The 21,203-nt window shown below is 39.9% G+C and overlaps 1 pseudogene; it reads left to right on the top strand.

Annotated features, from left to right (window-relative positions):
• Window positions 1–538: 538 nt before the first annotated feature.
• On the top strand, window positions 539–1,890 carry LOC143577998 (RING-H2 finger protein ATL51 pseudogene; annotated as a pseudogene).
• The last annotated feature ends 19,313 nt before the right edge of the window (window positions 1,891–21,203 follow it).

The following is a 21,203-nucleotide window of genomic DNA, read 5'->3' as shown; positions in this document are numbered from 1 at the left end:
AATCAATCTATTTTGTTCACATCACAGCGTCTGACATAGAGGGGATTAAAGTTAGTAACCTAGCCAACTCACACACACTTAATATCATGTAGCCTCGTAATGACTAATGAGTAGTATAATCCGTTTATATAAACTAGTCAAACAGGCTAAAAAGTCAAATGGTATAAACATGTAATGTTATAAAACTCTAAATGAGTTGATGGGGTGAGTTCATAAATTATAGAGTAAATTGTTTGGTCACTTCTTTTCAGAAATTACATACACAGTGCCCATCGTTCACCCACGAGTAACATGTTTAGACATTTTCAACGACATACTAAAGTTAAAGTTCGTTTAAAAGGATCGCTTTATTTTTAAGTTATCCAACATAAGTAACATATTAATGTAGTGCAAGGAAACAAAAACTATAAATACCTTCATACTTGTCATCAAAAGTTGATGCCATTTATTAGTATTATTATCATTTTTCCCTAGATTATAAATATCCAAGGTTTGGTGAACCCACATATCAACATTTCACCAACTCACAAGTTTTTCGAGAACTTGGAGGTTGAGTTATCGCCATCCAAATCAAAACAACTCAACCACCTCAAACTCCAAAGCCTTGTGGTCAACAAGTTATCATTTTCACTTCATAAAAAGATAAAGTAAAGCCCAAAAATTAAAGAGAGAGAAGAAGATGATAGACCAACAAAAGATAAAGTATACACAAGAATATTAAGACACACATCACCCCTACCCCACCACCCCACCCTACCCTTTACTTTACTTCCCTTATCATCTAAGACCCTTCCCTTTACTCTTCTATGTCTTTTCCCTTTTTTGGAACTACATAGGTTGTTGATTGTTGTTTTGTACTTGTTTCATAGATTGGTGGTCATGGGTTCTATGGGTAACCCTAGCAACCCCAACTTTCCACCATATAATGGTTATAGAGATTGTTCACAAGGTATTTGTAGCATATATTGCCCACAATGGTGTTACATAATATTCCCACCACCGCCCCCGTTCCAATCGGGGGATGATGGTTCGAGCATGAATTTTTCCCCTCTCATTATTGTGGTGATTGGGATCATAGCGAGCGCTTTCCTTTTAGTAAGCTACTACACCATCATCTCCAAATATTGTAAAAGGAGAGAAAACCAGCTGACCCCGTCTGTAGAATCTGAAAACCGAAATCAATCAACAACTCATGACCAGTGGCAGCATGCAGCCACTGGACTTGATGAGTCATTGATCAAGTCCATCGCGGTATGCACATACATGAAAGGTGATGAGGTGGTGGAAGGATCTGATTGCGCGGTTTGTCTTAGCGAGTTTCAAGATGGTGAAAGTGTAAGATTGTTACCAAAATGTGGCCATGCATTCCATCTTCCATGCATCGACACTTGGCTAAGATCACATTCCAATTGTCCATTATGTCGGTCCCACGTCTTGCCCGGCATCCCAATTCCATTCCAACGACATCCGGAATCACAAATCCGATCTAATTCCAATCTTAATGTTTCTTCTCTTGTATTCCAAAGGAGGAATGATCTTGTTCTTGTTGTTCAAGAACCCGAACCGGATGATCATAGAGATGAAGTTGTGGTTAGCATCATCCGAAACGAGAATTTACCAGAATACCCCTTTCATGAACAAGATTACCAAGTCAGTGAAATAAGAAGATCCACTTCATTGGGATCAATGTCTTGCCAAAATCAAAACCTTTTGATTTCTGATATACTAAGGATTGAAGATGATCATGAAGATCAACAAGTGGGCCCATCCGAAGGAGATAATAGTAATTCAGGAAAGCGAATCAATACAATGAAGCGATCGGTTTCAACAGGGAGATCATTCGTGTTCATGAGGAATGAGAAAGAAAAAAGTTTCATTATATCCGACTGAGGACAGAATTGTAATATTATGTGTACAAAGACGAGATATGATTATGCAGACTTTCATTGTTTTTACACGTGGGAAGATCTAAATGCTTGAATACTGTACATTTTCCATAGTTAAGTTATAGTTATAGCTATGAGATATAAATCAATTATAATCTTTTTTAACAACGTTTGAACTATCTTTTATTTGTTTATAAGTGTTTTTGAGACGGAATGCCAATCATTTATATAGGTTTGAACGCTACAAGTCTGACTCATTTAAGAACGTCACTGAAGAAATCTTTTAAGTCAACTTTTGAACCTGAAATCTTAATCATCACCTCATGTTATTGAACTGGAATACTGATTGCATAAAACAATTATACTAATTTGTACTTATGGGATTCCAAAGGCACAAGTGGAAATAATTGTAATAAGAAATAGATTCAAGAGTTAGCCAACTCATAGTTGTTCCGGCTAGAGTGCTAGACATAGAAAACAAGTTAGAAATGGCTCAACATAAATTAGACTTTTGGATTTATGACTTATGAGACCTATTAGCAATGGACATAAAAGTCTTGACGAGGCAGATCAAGTGACAAACCATCACAGGGAAGCTCTCATACCCGAATTTTATTAATTAGAGTTCAATTTTATTAATTAGAGTTCAGTTATTCGTCATTAGAGTGTTTTCTTTTTTCAAATTTTAGTGATTTCCAAATCATCATTTTTTTAGTGTAAAACGTGGAACCCGATAATTGCAAATTTACGCATATATTTGCAAAATTTGCCAAAGTACCAACCAAACGTGACAATACTTGTTAAATCTAGAAATTCCCTACATGTTTGACCATCATGTAATACTTCCCATTAAAAAAAGTATCAATTTTATTTGAGAATTTGTTACGTTTATCTTCATGCTTTTGCTCTAACTTAAGATAATCACGTAATCACTTGTTTTTGCATTATAAGTTTTTTTTTTTGTCACATAATATTTGCTCTCATCAACATACCGGTTCCTCATTCAATCCAAAGAGAGATCAAAATAGCCGGAACCCTGACTCCGAGACGATTGAATTGGAAATTATACGCAACAGGTCCCACGAGATCATCAGAACTTGGGATGCCACGGTAGGGGTGGGGACATGATCATAGAAACCACCAAGCCATGTTCATCGTATATGACCAGAAACAAGATTTCGTTCCATTAGGGGCTAAATCTCAATGCTTCATAAACTCCTATGTGTCCTTTCGAAACGTCATGAGAAGGGTGATCATCTTGTCTTGGCAAAATTTTAAGATTAAAATACCTTTGTTTGACAATAAAGTAGTTTGACAGCTTTCCTTCTTTGCAATGTCATTTGAAGTCCAGTTTGAATCAAACTGATTAAACTTATTTATGTACTTCAGTTTTCTTAAATTTCTGTAAAATAATCAACCAAATGTAATCAAAATCGATTTCCACGATAGTCATTTGTTAAGTACCTAAGCGGATTAATTACAAATGCCACACCTTTAACAATTCAGCTCATTTATGAAATGATTATTATACTAATTATTTTTAATTAATAACTACCTAATATCACGTGAAAAGGTTGATCAGTTAAAACTTGAAACCTGGTCAATGGATCAACAAGTTGGCATGTTAAAAGAAAAAAAAATGTTGGCATATTGTGATATACGAAACGTTTACAACTTACAAAAAAAAAAAAAAAAACCTTTAATAAAAGTTATTATATCATTACTTTAATATTTTTTTAGTAATCATAAATATTATATTATTTGTTTATGAAACTAAAAGTGACAAAAGCATGTTGATAGGTATATTGAGACTCAACCCACATTATTATGCCATCCAACTTGTTAATTACATAATTTCTTGCACTTTTAACCATCAAAAATGTTACTTTGATGTCCTCTTCAGCAACGAATTTATTGATAAATTTTTTTTTTTTGGTCATTAAAATGATTTAATATTACATGGAAATTGGATTACATCGAAACAGAAGGCAAGCGGGCAACAAGCTGCGCCGCTACTCCTTTTTGATAAATATATTCTGTCTTTAATCCTTTTACTAAAAAGTATTGACAACAGCTTCATCACTTAGAGTTAATTACTTAGACTAGTTTCACAAATAGGATTACTACCCCCAAGTGATGAACCCATTGCCTATATATGGCACATTAATAAATTAGATTCAAAAAAACTAATCAGTAACTTTTAAATAGTTAGTGAAAAATCGTTGTCAACGATTCTTTACATACGCATAAGAAAAAGTCAACAGAATTTTATACCTATAGAAAAGTGTTGATGGAGGATATTATCTAATTAGTACAAAGTACGAGTTTGGCGCCGCAGTTGGTTAATTTTAACAGAATTGTTTTGTTATATAAAATAAATGGTTGGTTACGTAACATCAACTTGCGTTTGCCTGGGTGGTAATTAGTGGATTGTATTATGTCTTGGTTTGTTCATGTACATGTAACATACCCGGGTTCAAGTCTTCTTTAGGGTATTTTTAGTTTTTTTGGTTTTTTCTGATACACTTAGGTGGAGCCCAGTTGCCGTCAACAACGTGTGTATGTTTACGACACGTGTACCACATTTTGTTTTAGTTCTGGTACCTTTATGATGTAACAAAAACCAATTAAATGCCAAATTTGTTTTTGTATTTATTTTTGTTTACTTTTTTAGTTTTGATGCCGTTACAAACATAACTGAGACCGACCGAATTTGCGTAGACTCAGTGCCTCAACACCCGGGATTGACAACGTTCAAGTTTTACCGACGCCCGAGTTTTAGTTCCGATACCATAATGCACGTAGCGTAAACCGACCGAATTTGTATCAACTTACCGTCTCAATGTCCAGGGACCGACAACTCTTGGGGTTTACCACCGCCATAATTTTACCGGCCTGTCCTAACGCAACGCGCCGGATGTAACTCTAGTCGATAATAAATCCCAAAAGAGAAGCCACTTTCTTCCAATGACTCAAATATGGTCTTTTGAGGGAACCCTTCGATCAACTTCAATGTATCATTGAATTTGTTTACTAATAAATAGGTGGTTTAGAAAACTGTTAAGTGTTTGTTGGTGAGTTTTTGAAAAGTGGATACAAACCGATAGTTTGCTTCTTGAACAAGCAGACTTCAACCAATTTTCATAACCTACAAAATGAGGTGGCACATTGAAACTCGCACACGCACTAAAGATTCTTTGTCCGCTCACGTGTCAAGCTGTCACACCCTGATTCAGGGCCTTGGCGTGTGACTGTCAGTTGGTACGTGTTTTGTAATTATATCAGAGTAGCGGGTTCATTTTAGCGGAAGTCTTTAAAATATTAAAATATTAATTTACATTATCAAAATTACTTGGGAATTAAATACCCGAGTTTTAGTTTTACAAAACAGTGATATTAATATTACAAGGATTTTAAGTATTCAAAAATAGAGCCATCTTGTGCGATCTTCTAACGTCATGACTCCAGTCCTTGTATATCAGTAATTCAGTACTAGCATCTAGTTACCTGCATGGGTGGGAAAAACACGTCAGCTATATGCTGGTGAAACGTTGACTCGATAAAACATTTATAACAGTCGTTAAATACAAATATAGTTTTCTGTTCACAATCTCAGTAGGAATGCCTGTCCATTCCCAGGATTTGTACCACTGCCCTACACACACAATTCAAAGGTTCCTCGAGTACATAGCCCCTATTCGGAGACAACCTTCCCCTAGGCTATGTGACCCTGTTGGAGAACCGGTTATGACTGACTTGGTTTTGTATGCCAATTATCAGTTATGTTTGGATCCAGACACATGTGTATTCGGTCTGAGTTGCTTCTTATTATCTATTTTGTATTATAACGATTTTAGAGATATCTCATGCAAACATTTACCAGACTCTTTGTAATAAACAACCCGTCTATTACAAGAGTAAAATCAGTTCAAACAGTAAAAGGTTAACGTGTTCACCTTGTATTATCAGATGGAACTCAAAATCCTTAGCTTCTGTATGCTATCAACCTATATTCCTAATAGGTATGCATAAGTACCTAGCTGGTTTCATTCAGCAGACTTTATGTTTGTTTCAGTTCAGCAGACTCTTAGGTCTGATTCAGTTCAACAGACTCTTAGGTCTGATTCAGTTCAGCAGACTCGATGTCTGATCAGCAGACTCCTAGGTCTGACCTAACCTTAGTATAGTTATAGTCGTTTTATAAAAATACTTTGTATTTACATATGACGTTTGGAATAGCAAGCTTTGGCCTAATAAAGGATATCACGTTGGCAAACTTCTCCAGGTAACCAAACGGGTCCCGCGGTTGATTGGGATGTGTACGAATTGATTTCCTTAGGCAAGAAGAGTCTACTAATGATATCTCCTTTTCAGTTACTACGTGCCCGTCAAAATAATAGTTGTGATAATATTACTTCACATGGAAGTAACGTCTTTACTTTGTAAAACATGATTTGGAAAACATTAACAGTTTAACGACTAAATCCTTAACTAGGTTCTAATAACTACATAGTAAAGTAACTTAACCATAATCCTACCTTAATCGGCTAGACGGTAACTTAAGAACTAAGAAAACAACAACAGTTCGGCTTGTGCTTCGTTTATGAGATCAGTAGCTCGTTTAACAGCGTAACAACACCTTGTTTCTTCACGAGAACAGCCCTCGGAACCCCGGAACTTCCTAGCACGCTTCCCGATGTTAACTATGTGAAAACTAGGGTGAAAATGGGATGAAAACGGCTAAACTCGTGGCTGCTCTATTTATAGTCGAAATTATGCATCTTCGCGATACGCGAAGTTGCACGTACGCCGCCGTAATTTTGCATGTCACTCTCGTGCTACCACGTGTCGCCGCGTCACTGGATATGCTTTGAGTCGTGTGCCAGCAACTTCGCGATGTGCGAAAATGTTCAGCTTTGCATCTTCGCGATACGCGAAGATGCATAAATTTCAGAATTTTCATTTTTAGTCCTTCAACTTCCAGATTTGGCATTTTTAGCCCTTTAACTTCTAAATTTGACATTTTTAACCCAAAACTTGATGGGGTTTTTTCACGGTGTTACATCCTCCCCACCTTTTGAAAAATCTCATCCTCGAGATTTACGTAAAGAGATGTGGATATTTTCGTTTCATCTCGGACTCAAGTTCCCAAGTAAATTCCGGACCACGTCGGGAATTCCATCTAACTTTTACCAATTTCAATCTCTTACGTTTTAGGAACTTGGTTTCGCTATCTTCGATTTGAATCGGTTTTTCTACGAACTTATGCCTTTCATTAACTTGTACATCTTTTAAAGGCATTGCGAGTGTTTCATCGGCTAAACATTTACGCAGATTCGATACGTGAAACACATTATGAATTCCTTGCATTTCTTCAGGCAGTTCTAGTCGATATGCTACAGGACCTATTCTTTCAACAATCTTAAATGGTCCAACAAATCTTAGACTTAATTTTCCTTTCTTTTCAAAGCGAACAACGCCTTTCCAAGGAGATACTTTAAGCAACACTTTATCTCCTTTTTGAATTCTAGCGGTTTTCGTCTTACATCAGCATAACTCTTTTGTCTATCTCGTGCTGCTTTCAGTCTTTCTCGGATTTGAATTACTTGATCAGTCGCTTGTTGTACAATTTCAGGACCAGACAATTGGTTATCACCGATCTCGGACCAAAAAATGGGCGTTCTACACTTTCGTCCATATAATGCTTCGTATGGTGCCATCTGTATACTTGTGTGATAACTATTATTGTACGAAAATTCCATTAAAGACAGGTGAGTATTGTGACATCTGCCCCGATCCGACCCGACCCAGGTACCCGTTTCCCTTATCCGATCTCTTTCTGTTATGATTTAATATTTATTTATACTTATATTTTACTTTTAATAATAATAATATATTTTCCTTTCCGCCTCTTTCTCTCTCTTTCTTTCCGCCGTCCCGTCCCTCTTCCTTCTCTCTTTCCGCCTTCTTTTCCCTCTTGTCGCCGTCCCGCCCTTAAGCCTTGTTTCCCTCTTTTTCTTCTAACTCTTTGCTTGTCCTTTGTTCCTTCCCGCCTAAGGTTGTCTGCGCAGCTCCACGCGCCAGACTCCTTACAAGGAAGCCTGCGTGAAGACCAGTTGTTCCTGCGATACGCGAGGCGAACTGTTCTCGCAGCGCGCTAAGAATTGTAGTTCTTCTCGCAGCGCGCTAAGAACGGTAGTTCTTCCCACGACGCGCTAAGAATTGTAGTTCTTCTCGCAGCGCGCTAAGAACGGTAGTTCTTCCCGCGACGCGCTAAGAATTGTAGTTCTTCTCGCAGCGCGCTAAGAATGGTAGTTCTTCCCGCGACGCGCTAAGGATCGTTCTGTCTGCCTTCGCCCTCGCGCGTGCGCTCCAGCCTTCTCGCGCTAAACCCTTTGAGTTTTCTTCTGTTTAATCTAGCCGTTTGCTTTTGTGATGTCCTATCTCCTGTGTTGTTGACCTGACCTATCTTATGTCTGAAAAGTTACTTTCGGCGCAGCATGCGCACCAACCCCATTGGTTGGCAGAAAAAGTGACTGACATTATCTTTTGAGATCTGCTTTTTCCATGCCTGACCAGTACCTTTATCTGACCCGCCCATGCCTGTTTACTGTTCCCTGTCAGCTTTATCTTGCCCCCTGCAGCTGCCATATCTTTTGATATCTTTTGCTTTTGGAATCTTTTGCTTTTTGAGATCTTTTCCCCTTTTCTAGGGATTGTGTTCCCTAGGGTTTCTCTATAAATAATAATGTTATTTTTCCTAACACTACACACACAAAGCACTTAAACTCTCCTATTCTCTCTTGCTCCTTGCTCTCTCTGCCGTCTCCTCTCTTTGCCTCCGTCTTCCTTCCTGTTCTGCCCTGCTTTTCCGGTAATATATATTATATATAATAATTTACTTATTAATTATGCTAACTTATAATCAAGACTTAAATCAAATCGTTAAAACAATAATCTTGTTTATAGGTTAACTTGTGCTTGTTTAAAGTTGGTTCTTGCTTTATCTTACACTGCACCGATTATCAAGTGAGTAATCTCGTACCTAATCCCTTTTTATTTTTAATGTTTTGGGATGTTCATGTGTTCGTACAAACTTGAGTCTTAAACTTGTTTATGAACTTTAGTCGCGCAGTATCCCATGTGTTGAGGACGTTTACTTGGCTGTTTATTTGTATGTGTGTATCATTAACCGTTTTGTTCGGCCTATTCCGCAGTTTTCATGGATCCATTAGATGAACACGGGAGACCTATCGTTTACGGTTTTCTTTGTTTACACTTGCACAGATGTTTTCTCGTTTTTGTGCTCATTTGGGAGCACGGATTGAACTATGAGCTATGATCTATTTAGGCTTGATCACAATCTGATTGCACCCTTGTTAAACACCAGACATACACGTGTTGCGCGCAGATTTATTATTATCTATGTATTGTATTAAACTTGATTTCTCACCAACACGCAAGTGTTTGACGTTTTATTTTAACACATGTTCAGGGTTGCAGTAGCTGTTTTGGAGCTTGTGGACACGTAGGACGTTTTTACTTTTGGACCTAGATTAAAATGTATCAAGACATGTTATTGTTGTTCGAATATTTTGCCTTATAATATAATGATTTATGTTGATTTATGTTATCTTGTTTACTTTGCGCGTGCGCGAATGAATGTATTTATTAAATATTGACACCCAATAGTGTCACGAGTAATGAAACAATATGTGGCGCCCCGATGTATAATCCGCCTTTGGTCGAGGTGTTACAGATTGGTATCAGAGCTCGTTGACTTTAGGATAGGTGGTTAGACGTAACGGCCTAGAATACCTAAGAGTCCCTTCTCGCGCATGAGAGAAATCTCATGTTTGCGCGCTTATTGTTAATTACTCGTTATTTATAAATATGCTTGCGCAGACGCAGTATATGATTTTATGTTTTATTTCGCGATATTTCGATTTTTGTTGAATTTCGATTTTTATTGATTTTACTTACATATTCGTTTGTTGGATTTGAAAATCCGAAAAGTCATGGTGATACATGAATAGTTGATTTTCAATTTCCATTTACGATTATGTTCTGAGGTTGGAAACTTGAAAAGTCATGGTGATACATGAATTGTCAACCCCCAATACTCATTTTCTTGTATGTTTTGTATTGAGGATTGAAAAGTCATGGTGATACATGAATCGTCAATCTCCGATACTCGTTGCTCGTATATTTTAAATTGGGAATTCGGAAAGTCATGGTGATACATGAATTGTCGATTCTTGATTCGAATTTGTTACCTTTATTAAGTCTGCATTTAGGGTCATTTATTTTACTTTAACTTTCGACAGTAACTAACTTCGCGAAACAAGCTTTACGATGACATACTTTGCGCTAAAACCAAGATATTAACTAAAATTAAAACTTTTATAGAATGCCTCCGCTATCTCGCCGCCATCTGAGGAGAGAAGCCTCGCGCAGACGTTCGCAGCAACGTTCCCAGGAAATGGCCGCCGCAATAGCCCAAGCTTTGAGCCAAAACAATACCAACACCTCTGGTTACAACATTAAGTCCTTTAACGCGGGTAACCCTCCAAAGTTCACAGGTCTTGAAGGAGCCACCGTGATGCTCCAGTGGCTTGAGAAAATAGAAAACACTTTCCTCCACACCCAATGCCCCTCAGACAGACGAACCCTATATGCTTCCAGTGTCCTGGAATCTAGAGCGCTTACATGGTGGAATGGAGTAGCTCATGCGCGTGGCGCAGAAGCTGCTTCTAGCATGACATGGGAGGAATTCAAGGAAATTCTGACGCGAGAATTCTGCCCTCCCAACGAAGTTAAGCGCCTGGAGGAAGAATTTTGGAATCTTAAGCAATATAGCGGTGAAGCGCGCGAGTACGCGACGCGCTTCCATGAACTAAGCCTGCTTGTCCCTCACCTTGTTACCCCTTCCCGCCGAGCCATAGAGAAATTCCTTGGGGGTCTCCCCATGGAAATTCAAGATTCTGTATGGGCCAGAAACCCAGTAACCCTCTCTGACGCCATCGAGTTGGCCGCTGTGCTCAGCGACAACCATGTCAGAGCAGGAACCCTGTTCCTGCGGGGATCTGAGAAGACCAAACTCACCAAGACTGTTCCTGAACCAACAGAAACCAAACCTGAACCCTCAAACCGTAACAACCTCAAGCGCAGGCGCAAGGCCTATGCGCTTACCAACCCGCCCATTGTCCAGCAACCCATCTACCAACCTCCAGTTTACGCGCCTAACCCACTGTCAACCTACCCAACACCTCCTGTAGTCCACAACTATGCCTTAACCAATCCCGCACTCCCTGCCCCGCCACCTAAGAAACCTTACACAGGAACCCAACCCTTTTGCCCAACCTGTAGACTTCACCACCCAACCCAAACCCCGTGTCGACAATGTAACCGATGTGGCCGCGTTGGTCACTCTGCCGAATACTGTAGAGTCCCTCCCGCCAACCCAATTGCGCCAACACCACCAGTCTACCCGCAGAACCCACAACCAACCTACCAAAACCCACGATCCAGGTCGTGCTATAACTGCGGTGATCCCAGTCATTTCCGGAACGCATGCCCGAGACTACAAGTGCAAATCACGCAAGCGAATCCGGTGAACCAGATTTCGAACCAAGTGACACGCGGACGAGCTTTTAACATAACCGCGCACCAAGCGCAAGCGAATAATGACGTAGTTAATGGTACATTTTTGCTTAACGGATTTTATGCTTCTGTACTTTTTGATACTGGCGCCGATAGAAGTTTTATTTCTCGTACGTTTGAGCAGAAGCTTGCGCGACCGCGCAGCGATTTAAAAGAAAATTTTTCAGTTGAATTGGCTAATGGCGAAACTGTTTTAATTAACTCCGTGATTAAAGATTGTACGCTTAACCTTAACGAAAACGATTTTCTGATCGACCTCATCCCCATGCCTCTTGGAAGCTTTGATGTTATCATTGGTATGGACTGGCTTACGCATAATCGCGCCGAAGTTATTTGCGCCAAGAAGTTGATTCGCATACCTCGAGAAAATGGTGATCTTTATATCTACGGCGAAAAACCCTCCCGCGGTCTTAAGCTTATGTCTTGCGCCGAAGCCCGAAGGCTCATGAGGAAAAGGTGTATTGCATTTTTAGCCCATGTGGTTAAACCTGATGAAGGAAAGAAGAAGCTTCGCGATATCCCTGTTGTGCGTGATTTCCCTGAAGTTTTTCCTGATGATCTTCCTGGTATCCCTCCCGCTCGTGAAGTCGAGTTCCGTATTGATCTTGTCCCTGGTGCTTCCCCCGTAGCTAAATCTCCTTACCGTCTTGCGCCCGCTGAGATGCAAGAATTGGCAAGCCAACTTCAAGAGTTGACTGCTAAAGGATTCATTCGCCCTAGCTCTTCGCCCTGGGGTGCTCCGGTGTTGTTCGTCAAAAAGAAAGATGGATCGTTTCGCATGTGTATTGATTACCGCGAGTTGAACAAACTCACCATTAAAAACCGGTATCCCTTACCGCGTATTGACGACCTCTTTGATCAACTCCAAGGTGCCTCTTGCTTCTCGAAGATTGATCTCCGCTCTGGCTATCACCAGTTGCGCATCCGCGATGAAGATGTTCCGAAGACTGCTTTTCGAACTCGTTATGGCCATTTTGAATTCTTGGTCATGTCCTTCGGTTTAACCAACGCACCCGCCGTTTTCATGGATCTAATGAACCGGGTGTGTAGGCCTTTCTTGGATAAATTCGTGATTGTGTTTATCGATGACGTTCTGATTTATTCCAAGACCAAGGCCGAGCATGAGCAACATCTTCGATTGGTATTGCAAAAGCTTAGAACCGAGCAGCTCTATGCTAAGCTTTCCAAGTGTGAATTCTGGTCTGATGAAGTACAGTTTCTTGGCCATGTTGTGAACAAGATGGGTATTCATGTCGACCCATCCAAAATTGAAGCAATCAAGAACTGGATTACGCCGACCACTCCTTCTGAAATCCGTTCCTTTTTGGGCTTAGCTGGTTATTACCGGCGCTTCATTTCGAACTTCTCGAAGATCGCTTTGCCTTTAACAGCTCTAACGCACAAAGGTAAACCGTATATTTAGGGCTCGAAGCAAGAAGAAGTCTTTCTAACGCTCAAGCGTTTGTTGTGTGAAGCTCCTGTCCTTGCGCTACCTGAGGGTAATGATGATTTTGTCGTGTACTGCGATGCCTCCAACCAAGGTCTCGGTTGTGTTCTTATGCAACGAGGCAAGGTTATCGCTTACGCATCAAGGCAACTCAAAGTTCATGAAAAGAATTATACGACTCACGACCTCGAACTTGGTGCAGTTGTTTTTGCCTTGAAAATCTGGAGACACTACCTTTATGGTACTAAGTGTATCCTCTACACTGACCATAAAAGCCTTCAGCATATCTTTGATCAGAAGGAACTTAACATGAGACAACGCCGATGGAACGAACTCATCAGCGATTACGATTGTGAGATCCGGTATCATCCTGGTAAGGCTAATGTGGTAGCCGATGCGCTCAGCCGAAAACCCTGCCAGCTTAACTGTATCTTGCCGCGCACGCAGCTTCACTTCGCGCCGATCCAAAGCAACCTTGAATCGCGCATTCGTGACTCGCAGCGCGCATCAATCAGTAATGATAACCTTCGCGCCGAGTTAGCGTGTGGCGCGGAAGCGCACTTTGTCCCTAATCTGAGTGGAATTCTCTGCTATCTTAATCGCATCTGGATTCCCTTTGATGAGAATCTTCGCGCTGATATCCTGAGTGAGGCGCATAAATCTCGGTATTCTATTCATCCCGGCGCTGATAAGATGTACAAGGATTTGCGCATTACTTATTGGTGGCCCGGTATGAAGAAGGATATTGCTGTGTTCGTAGCTAAATGCCTGACTTGTTCTAAGGTAAAAGCTGAACACCAACGCCCATCTGGTTTGCTCGAACAACCAGAAATTCCTACGTGGAAATGGGAAAGTATAGCGATGGACTTTATTACCAAGTTACCTTTGACAGCAAGCAAACATGATAGCATTTGGGTAATAGTGGATCGTTTGACTAAGTCTGCTCACTTTCTGCCCATTCGTAAAAACTACCGTGTTGAGCAACTCGCGCAGCTTTATGTCAAGGAAATTGTCTGCCGCCATGGTACTCCTTTGAGCATCATATCCGATCGCGATGGCCGTTTTATATCTCGCTTTTGGAAATCTCACCAATCTGCGCTAGGAACTCGCTTGGACATGAGTACGGCATATCATCCTCAGACTGACGGACAGTCTGAGTGAACTATTCAAACTCTTGAGGATATGCTCCGATCTTGTGTTCTTGATTTTGGAGGTAATTGGGATTCGCACCTGCCCTTGATCGAGTTCTCTTATAATAACAGCTATCATTCCAGTATTGGTATGGCCCCATTTGAAGCACTTTACGGTCGTAAGTGCCGCTCCCCGATTTGTTGGAGCGAAGTGGGAGAAGCTCAAATCACAGGACCCGAACTTGTTCAAGAGACAACCGATAAAATCGCCAAGATCCGTGATCATCTGCTGACTGCCAGAAGCCGACAGAAGAGTTACGCAGATCGCAGGCGAAAGCCTCTCGAATTTCAAGTTGGTGATCTTGTTCTCCTCAAAGTGTCGCCCTGGAAGGGTGTTGTCCGCTTTGGGAAGAAAGGTAAGCTTGCTCCTCGATATGTTGGACCATTTAAAATTCTCGCGCGTGTAGGAAAAGTTGCCTACAGACTTGACCTGCCGCCCGCGCTCAGTAATGTGCATCCAACGTTCCATGTATCCAATCTCAAGAAGTGTTTAGCTGACGAGAACCTTCACATTCCACTTGATGAAGTTCAAGTTGATGAAACTATGCATTTCGTTGAGAAGCCTGTTGAGATTATGGATCGCGAGGTTAAGCAAACCAAGCACAGTCGCATCCCTATCGTGAAAGTTCGCTGGGAGTCCAAGCGCGGAGCCGAGTTTACATGGGAAAGGGAAGATCAAATGAAGATCAAGTACCCGCACCTATTCTCTGCGCAACCTACTTCGAGATAAATTTCGGGACGAAATTTCTTAAAGTAGGGGAGACTGTGACATCTGCCTCGATCCGACCCGACCCAGGTACCCGTTTCCCTTATCCGATCTCTTTCTGTTATGATTTAATATTTATTTATACTTATATTTTTTACTTTTAATAATAATAATATATTTTCCTTTCCGCCTCTTTCTCTCTCTTTCTTTCCGCCGTCCCGTCCCTCTTCCTTCTCTCTTTCCGCCTTCTTTTCCCTCTTGTCGCCGTCCCGCCCTTAAGCCTTGTTTCCCTCTTTTTCTTCTAACTCTTTGCTTGTCCTTTGTTCCTTCCCGCCTAAGGTTGTCTGCGCAGCTCCACGCGCCAGACTCCTTACAAGGAAGCCTGCGTGAAGACCAGTTGTTCCTGCGATACGCGAGGCGAACTGTTCTCGCAGCGCGCTAAGAATTGTACTTCTTCTCGCAGCGCGCTAAGAACGGTAGTTCTTCCCGCGACGCGCTAAGAATTGTAGTTCTTCTCGCAGCGCGCTAAGAACGGTAGTTCTTCCCGCGACGCGCTAAGAATTGTAGTTCTTCTCGCAGCGCGCTAAGAATGGTAGTTCTTCCCGCGACGCGCTAAGGATCGTTCTGTCTGCCTTCGCCCTCGCGCGTGCGCTCCAGCCTTCTCGCGCTAAACCCTTTGAGTTTTCTTCTGTTTAATCTAGCCGTTTGCTTTTGTGATGTCCTATCTCCTGTGTTGTTGACCTGACCTATCTTATGTCTGAAAAGTTACTTTCGGCGCAGCATGCGCACCAACCCCATTGGTTGGCAGAAAAAGTGACTGACATTATCTTTTGAGATCTGCTTTTTCCATGCCTGACCAGTACCTTTATCTGACCCGCCCATGCCTGTTTACTGTTCCCTGTCAGCTTTATCTTGCCCCCTGCAGCTGCCATATCTTTTGATATCTTTTGCTTTTGGAATCTTTTGCTTTTTGAGATCTTTTCCCCTTTTCTAGGGATTGTGTTCCCTAGGGTTTCTCTATAAATAATAATGTTATTTTTCCTAACACTACACACACAAAGCACTTAAACTCTCCTATTCTCTCTTGCTCCTTGCTCTCTCTGCCGTCTCCTCTCTTTGCCTCCGTCTTCCTTCCTGTTCTGCCCTGCTTTTCCGGTAATATATATTATATATAATAATTTACTTATTAATTATGCTAACTTATAATCAAGACTTAAATCAAATCGTTAAAACAATAATCTTGTTTATAGGTTAACTTGTGCTTGTTTAAAGTTGGTTCTTGCTTTATCTTACACTGCACCGATTATCAAGTGAGTAATCTCGTACCTAATCCCTTTTTATTTTTAATGTTTTGGGATGTTCATGTGTTCGTACAAACTTGAGTCTTAAACTTGTTTATGAACTTTAGTCGCGCAGTATCCCATGTGTTGAGGACGTTTACTTGGCTGTTTATTTGTATGTGTGTATCATTAACCGTTTTGTTCGGCCTATTCCGCAGTTTTCATGGATCCATTAGATGAACACGGGAGACCTATCGTTTACGGTTTTCTTTGTTTACACTTGCACAGATGTTTTCTCGTTTTTGTGCTCATTTGGGAGCACGGATTGAACTATGAGCTATGATCTATTTAGGCTTGATCACAATCTGATTGCACCCTTGTTAAACACCAGACATACACGTGTTGCGCGCAGATTTATTATTATCTATGTATTGTATTAAACTTGATTTCTCACCAACACGCAAGTGTTTGACGTTTTATTTTAACACATGTTCAGGGTTGCAGTAGCTGTTTTGGAGCTTGTGGACACGTAGGACGTTTTTACTTTTGGACCTAGATTAAAATGTATCAAGACATGTTATTGTTGTTCGAATATTTTGCCTTATAATATAATGATTTATGTTGATTTATGTTATCTTGTTTACTTTGCGCGTGCGCGAATGAATGTATTTATTAAATATTGACACCCAATAGTGTCACGAGTAATGAAACAATATGTGGCGCCCCGATGTATAATCCGCCTTTGGTCGGGGTGTTACAAGTATCCCAACTACCACCTAAATCTATAACACAAGCACGAAGCATGTCTTCCAAAGTCTGAATCGTTCTTTCACTTTGTCCGTCGGTTTGTGGATGATAAGCACTACTTAGATTCAAACGTGTACCCATTGCCTTTTGAAAGCTTCTCCAGAAATTAGAGGTGAAACGACTATCTCTATCTGATATGATTGATAACGGTACACCATGTAATGACACAATATTTTCTACATACTGTTGTGCCAACTTTTCCATGCTATACGTTTCTTGGATAGGAATAAAATGAGCGGATCTGGTCAATCTATCGACAATAAACCAGTTAACATCATTTTGTCGAGACGTCTTTGGTAATTTCATTATGAAATCCATTGTAATCATATCCCATTTCCATATCAGGATCTCGGGTTGTGTCAACAAACCCAGTGGCTTTTGATGTTCGGCTTTGACCTTGGAACATGTTAAACATTTTGCCACATACAAGGCAATTTCTTTCTTCATCCTAATCCACCAATAATCATCTTTAAGATTATGATACATCTTATCACTACCCGGATGCATCATATATTTAGACTTATATGCTTCTTCCAATATCTTCTCCCGTAAACTTCCAACCATCGGCACCCAGATTCTTTTTCCCAATCTTAGTATTTCATCGTCTCCTTTAACCAATTGATCTATTGTACCATTTTCTTTTTCAGCTTTTATGTTATTTTCTTCTAGCGCCAACTTCTGAGCTTCCTTTATTTCGGCTAATAGATCAATCTTGAGTTCCAACCTCAGAGCTCTTACTCTTTTCGGCTTCTCATGTTCCTTCCTACTTAAAGCATCAGCCACCACGTTGGCTTTACCTTCATGATAGACGATTTCGCAATCATAATCATTAAGCGTTTCCATCCATCGCCTTTGCCTCATATTTAATTCTTTCTGATCAAATATATGCTCTAAAATTTTATGATCAGTATAAACAGTGAACTTTACACCATATAAATAATGTCGCCATAACTTTAACGCAAAAATTATAGCTCCTAACTCGAGATCGTGGGTGGTGTAATTCTTCTCATGTACTTTTAACTGCCTTGAAGCATAAGCAATTACCTTCTTCCCTTGCATCAAAATGCACCCCATTCCTGTATGCGAAACATCACAATATACAATGAAGTTATCTTGCCCTTCTGGTAAGGCTAAGATAGGTGCATTTGTTAATTTCTGTTTAAGAGTTTCGAATGCCTCTTCTTGTTTTGGTCCCCATTCAAATTTAACAGATTTTCGGGTAAGTGAAGTCAATGGAACCGCTATTCTTGAAAAATTTTGTATGAATCTTCTATAATAACCAGCTAACCCTAGAAAACTTCTCACTTGCGTCGGGGTCTTGGGTTTCTCCCATTTTGTAATTGCTTCTATCTTGGCTGGATCTGCTTGAATACCTTTCTCATTTACAATATGTCCAAGAAACTGTACTTCGGATAACTAGAATTCGCATTTCGAGAATTTGGCATAAAGCTTTTCTTTCCTTAATGTTTCCAGTATAGTCCTTAGATGGGCTTGATGTTCTTATTTCATCTTGGAGTAAATAAGAATGTCATCAATAAAGACACTAACAAACTTATCCAAGTATGGTTTGCAGATTCGGTTCATCATGTCCATAAAAGCTGTCGGGGCATTAGTGAGTCCAAAAGGCATAACGGTGAACTCATAATGTCCGTATCTGGTTCTAAATGCGGTCTTTGATATATTTTCTTCTTGAACCTTCAACTGATGATACCCGGATCTTAAATCAATCTTGGAAAAACAACTTGCTCCTTGAAGCTGATCAAAAAAGATCGTCTATTCTTGGAAGTGAGTATCGATTCTTGATTGTTACTTTATTCAATCCACGGTAATCGATACACATTCTCATTAATCCATCTTTCTTCTTAACAAACAGAATTGGAGCTCCCCATGGCGAAGAAATCGGTCGAATAAATCCTTTCTTCAGTAATTCATCTAATTGTTTCTTTAACTCTTTCATTTCTGTCGGTGCTAAACGATACGGAGATTTTGCAATTTAAGCCGTTCCTGGAATTAAGTCTGTTCGGAATTTAACTTCTCGGTCAGGTGGGATTCCAGGCAATTCATCGGGAAATACATCTTTAAATTCGAAGACAATTGGAACTTATTCTATCTTTTTAGGTTCAGGTTCCTTAGTTACATACGCCATAAAAGCTAGGCAACCTTTACCCAAACAGTGACTCGCCTTAATCTTTGAAATAATTCCAATTCGACCAGATTCTTTATCTCCATCTATTCAAATAATCTTTCTATTCGGAGTCAGTATTTCAATGGCTTTCTCATTACATAGTATACGAGCTTGGTTGGCGGCTAGCCAATCCATTCCTAGTATAACATCAAATCCAACTAATTCCATAGGTAATTGTTGAACTGGCATATCATGTCCAGCTAAGGAAATGTAACTACTTAATACTTCAGATATTTGGATTAGATTTCCGTTAGCCGTTTCTACTTCATAATGGTTGTTTAACTTAGCTAGGGGTTCATTTAACAGATTGCAAAACTTATAATCTATAAAGCTTTGATTGGCTCCTGAATCAAATAAAACCCTAGCATAAACATTATTAATAGGAAACGTACTAGTAATCACGTCTGGCAATTCTCCCGCCTTTTGAGTGTTCAACATAAACACGCGGGCGTTTCCCTTCTTGCCATCATTCCTGACACCACTTCCACTAGCGCCTCCAGCAACTGGCTTCCTCTTAGTGCATTCCGCACTAAAGTGTCCCCTTTCTCCACAATCAAAACAAACAATCAACTTTTTCCTACAATCTTCCTCCTTGTGTCCTGGCCTCTTACAGAAATTGCAAGTCGAAAATGGATCAAACTTGCGCACATCAGTCTTAGGTGTAGTCTTCAAACATCTACCCTCATGCTTCTTACCACAATTCTTACACAACGGTCGATTAAACACAGCCGACCTCTCCTTTCCTCTTTCAAACTTCTTTTTATCATCACCCTCACGTTTCTTTTCAATCACAATCTTCTTCTCTTCCTCACGATTTCTTATCATACTTTCCATTAAGTACCTGGCAAGCTCAATAGCGGACTCAATAGTTGTAGGCATGAGTGACCTTACATGATCACGAATTTGCTTTGGCAATCCGTAGATATATCGAGTCACCTTGTTATGTTCTGGTGTAACCAAATGCGGCACAAGTCGACAATACTCAAGAAATTTGGTGTTGTATTCCTTGATAATTGTGCCTATAACTTTATGATTCCAAAGCTTAGTTTGGATTTGATCAACCTCATGAATAGGACAGAACCTTTGCTTGATTAATTCTTTGAAAGTTTTCCATTCGAGGTTATACAGATTTCTCCTCCCTTTCACATCAATCAATGTATTCCACCATTCCAGTGCCTCTCCCTTGAACATCTGGGACGAGTACTGGATGCTTTCTTCTTCAGTACCTTTACTTATAATTACTATGGACTCCATTTCCTCAAGCCATTGGAGCGTAGTTATTGCTCCTTTGTCTCCATAAAACTCTTTTGGTTTATATACTTGAAAGTCTTTAAAAGTACATCCCATATCAACTTTTGCTCTTTTCGTCTTGCTCGAAACATGTTTAGCTGTGAAACTTTCATAACCTTCCTCTTTCTTGTCTTTCTCATCTCTTGTTCTTTTTGATACTTTCTTTTTGGAGTGTACAGACACACTATGGCTTGGCTGTACTTGTTTTGTTGATTTTGATTTAACCAAACTTTTAGAATTTGCCGTGTGGTCTTGAACTATTTTTATTAGCGGAGTTACAGCTTCCTTGATTAACGGGGAAACTGTTTCCTTTATCATATCACGAATTCCTCAAATGTATTTTTCCGGAATTGATTTAGTATTATTTTCAGGAGCTTTGCCTTTATCAGCTTGACTCCTTTGGCTTACTTGTTCTCTTTGTTCAGACATTCTGTAATTCAAATAAATGCATGGATTCAAAACATAGTCTTTTATTTCTTTCACAATATATTACATAGAGACGGAATAAAAACATGCTTAAACAGAAACATCATTTTAATTCTAGTTCTTAGACCATTTCTTAACTAAACTCTTCATCTTGTCGCACTTCTTGATGATTTTATTACTTGTCTTTTTATTCTTAATTCTTTCATTCCTTAATTCATCCATTATCGAGTTGGGTTGGTTAGGATACCCTACTGGTGCGGATGCAGCAGGAAAAAGATAAGCTGTTTTTCTTGGATACAAGTGAGGGTTTGCTACATAAGCCT

The sequence above is a fragment of the Bidens hawaiensis genome, unplaced genomic scaffold (genome assembly GCF_021521415.1).
Source record: "Bidens hawaiensis isolate Kalapana, Puna unplaced genomic scaffold, B.hawaiensis_p1.1 tig00028991_1, whole genome shotgun sequence".
In the NCBI taxonomy this organism is placed as follows: Eukaryota; Viridiplantae; Streptophyta; class Magnoliopsida; order Asterales; family Asteraceae; genus Bidens; species Bidens hawaiensis.
Note: the sequence above shows the minus strand (reverse complement) of the source record. Positions and strands in the feature narration are given on the sequence as shown.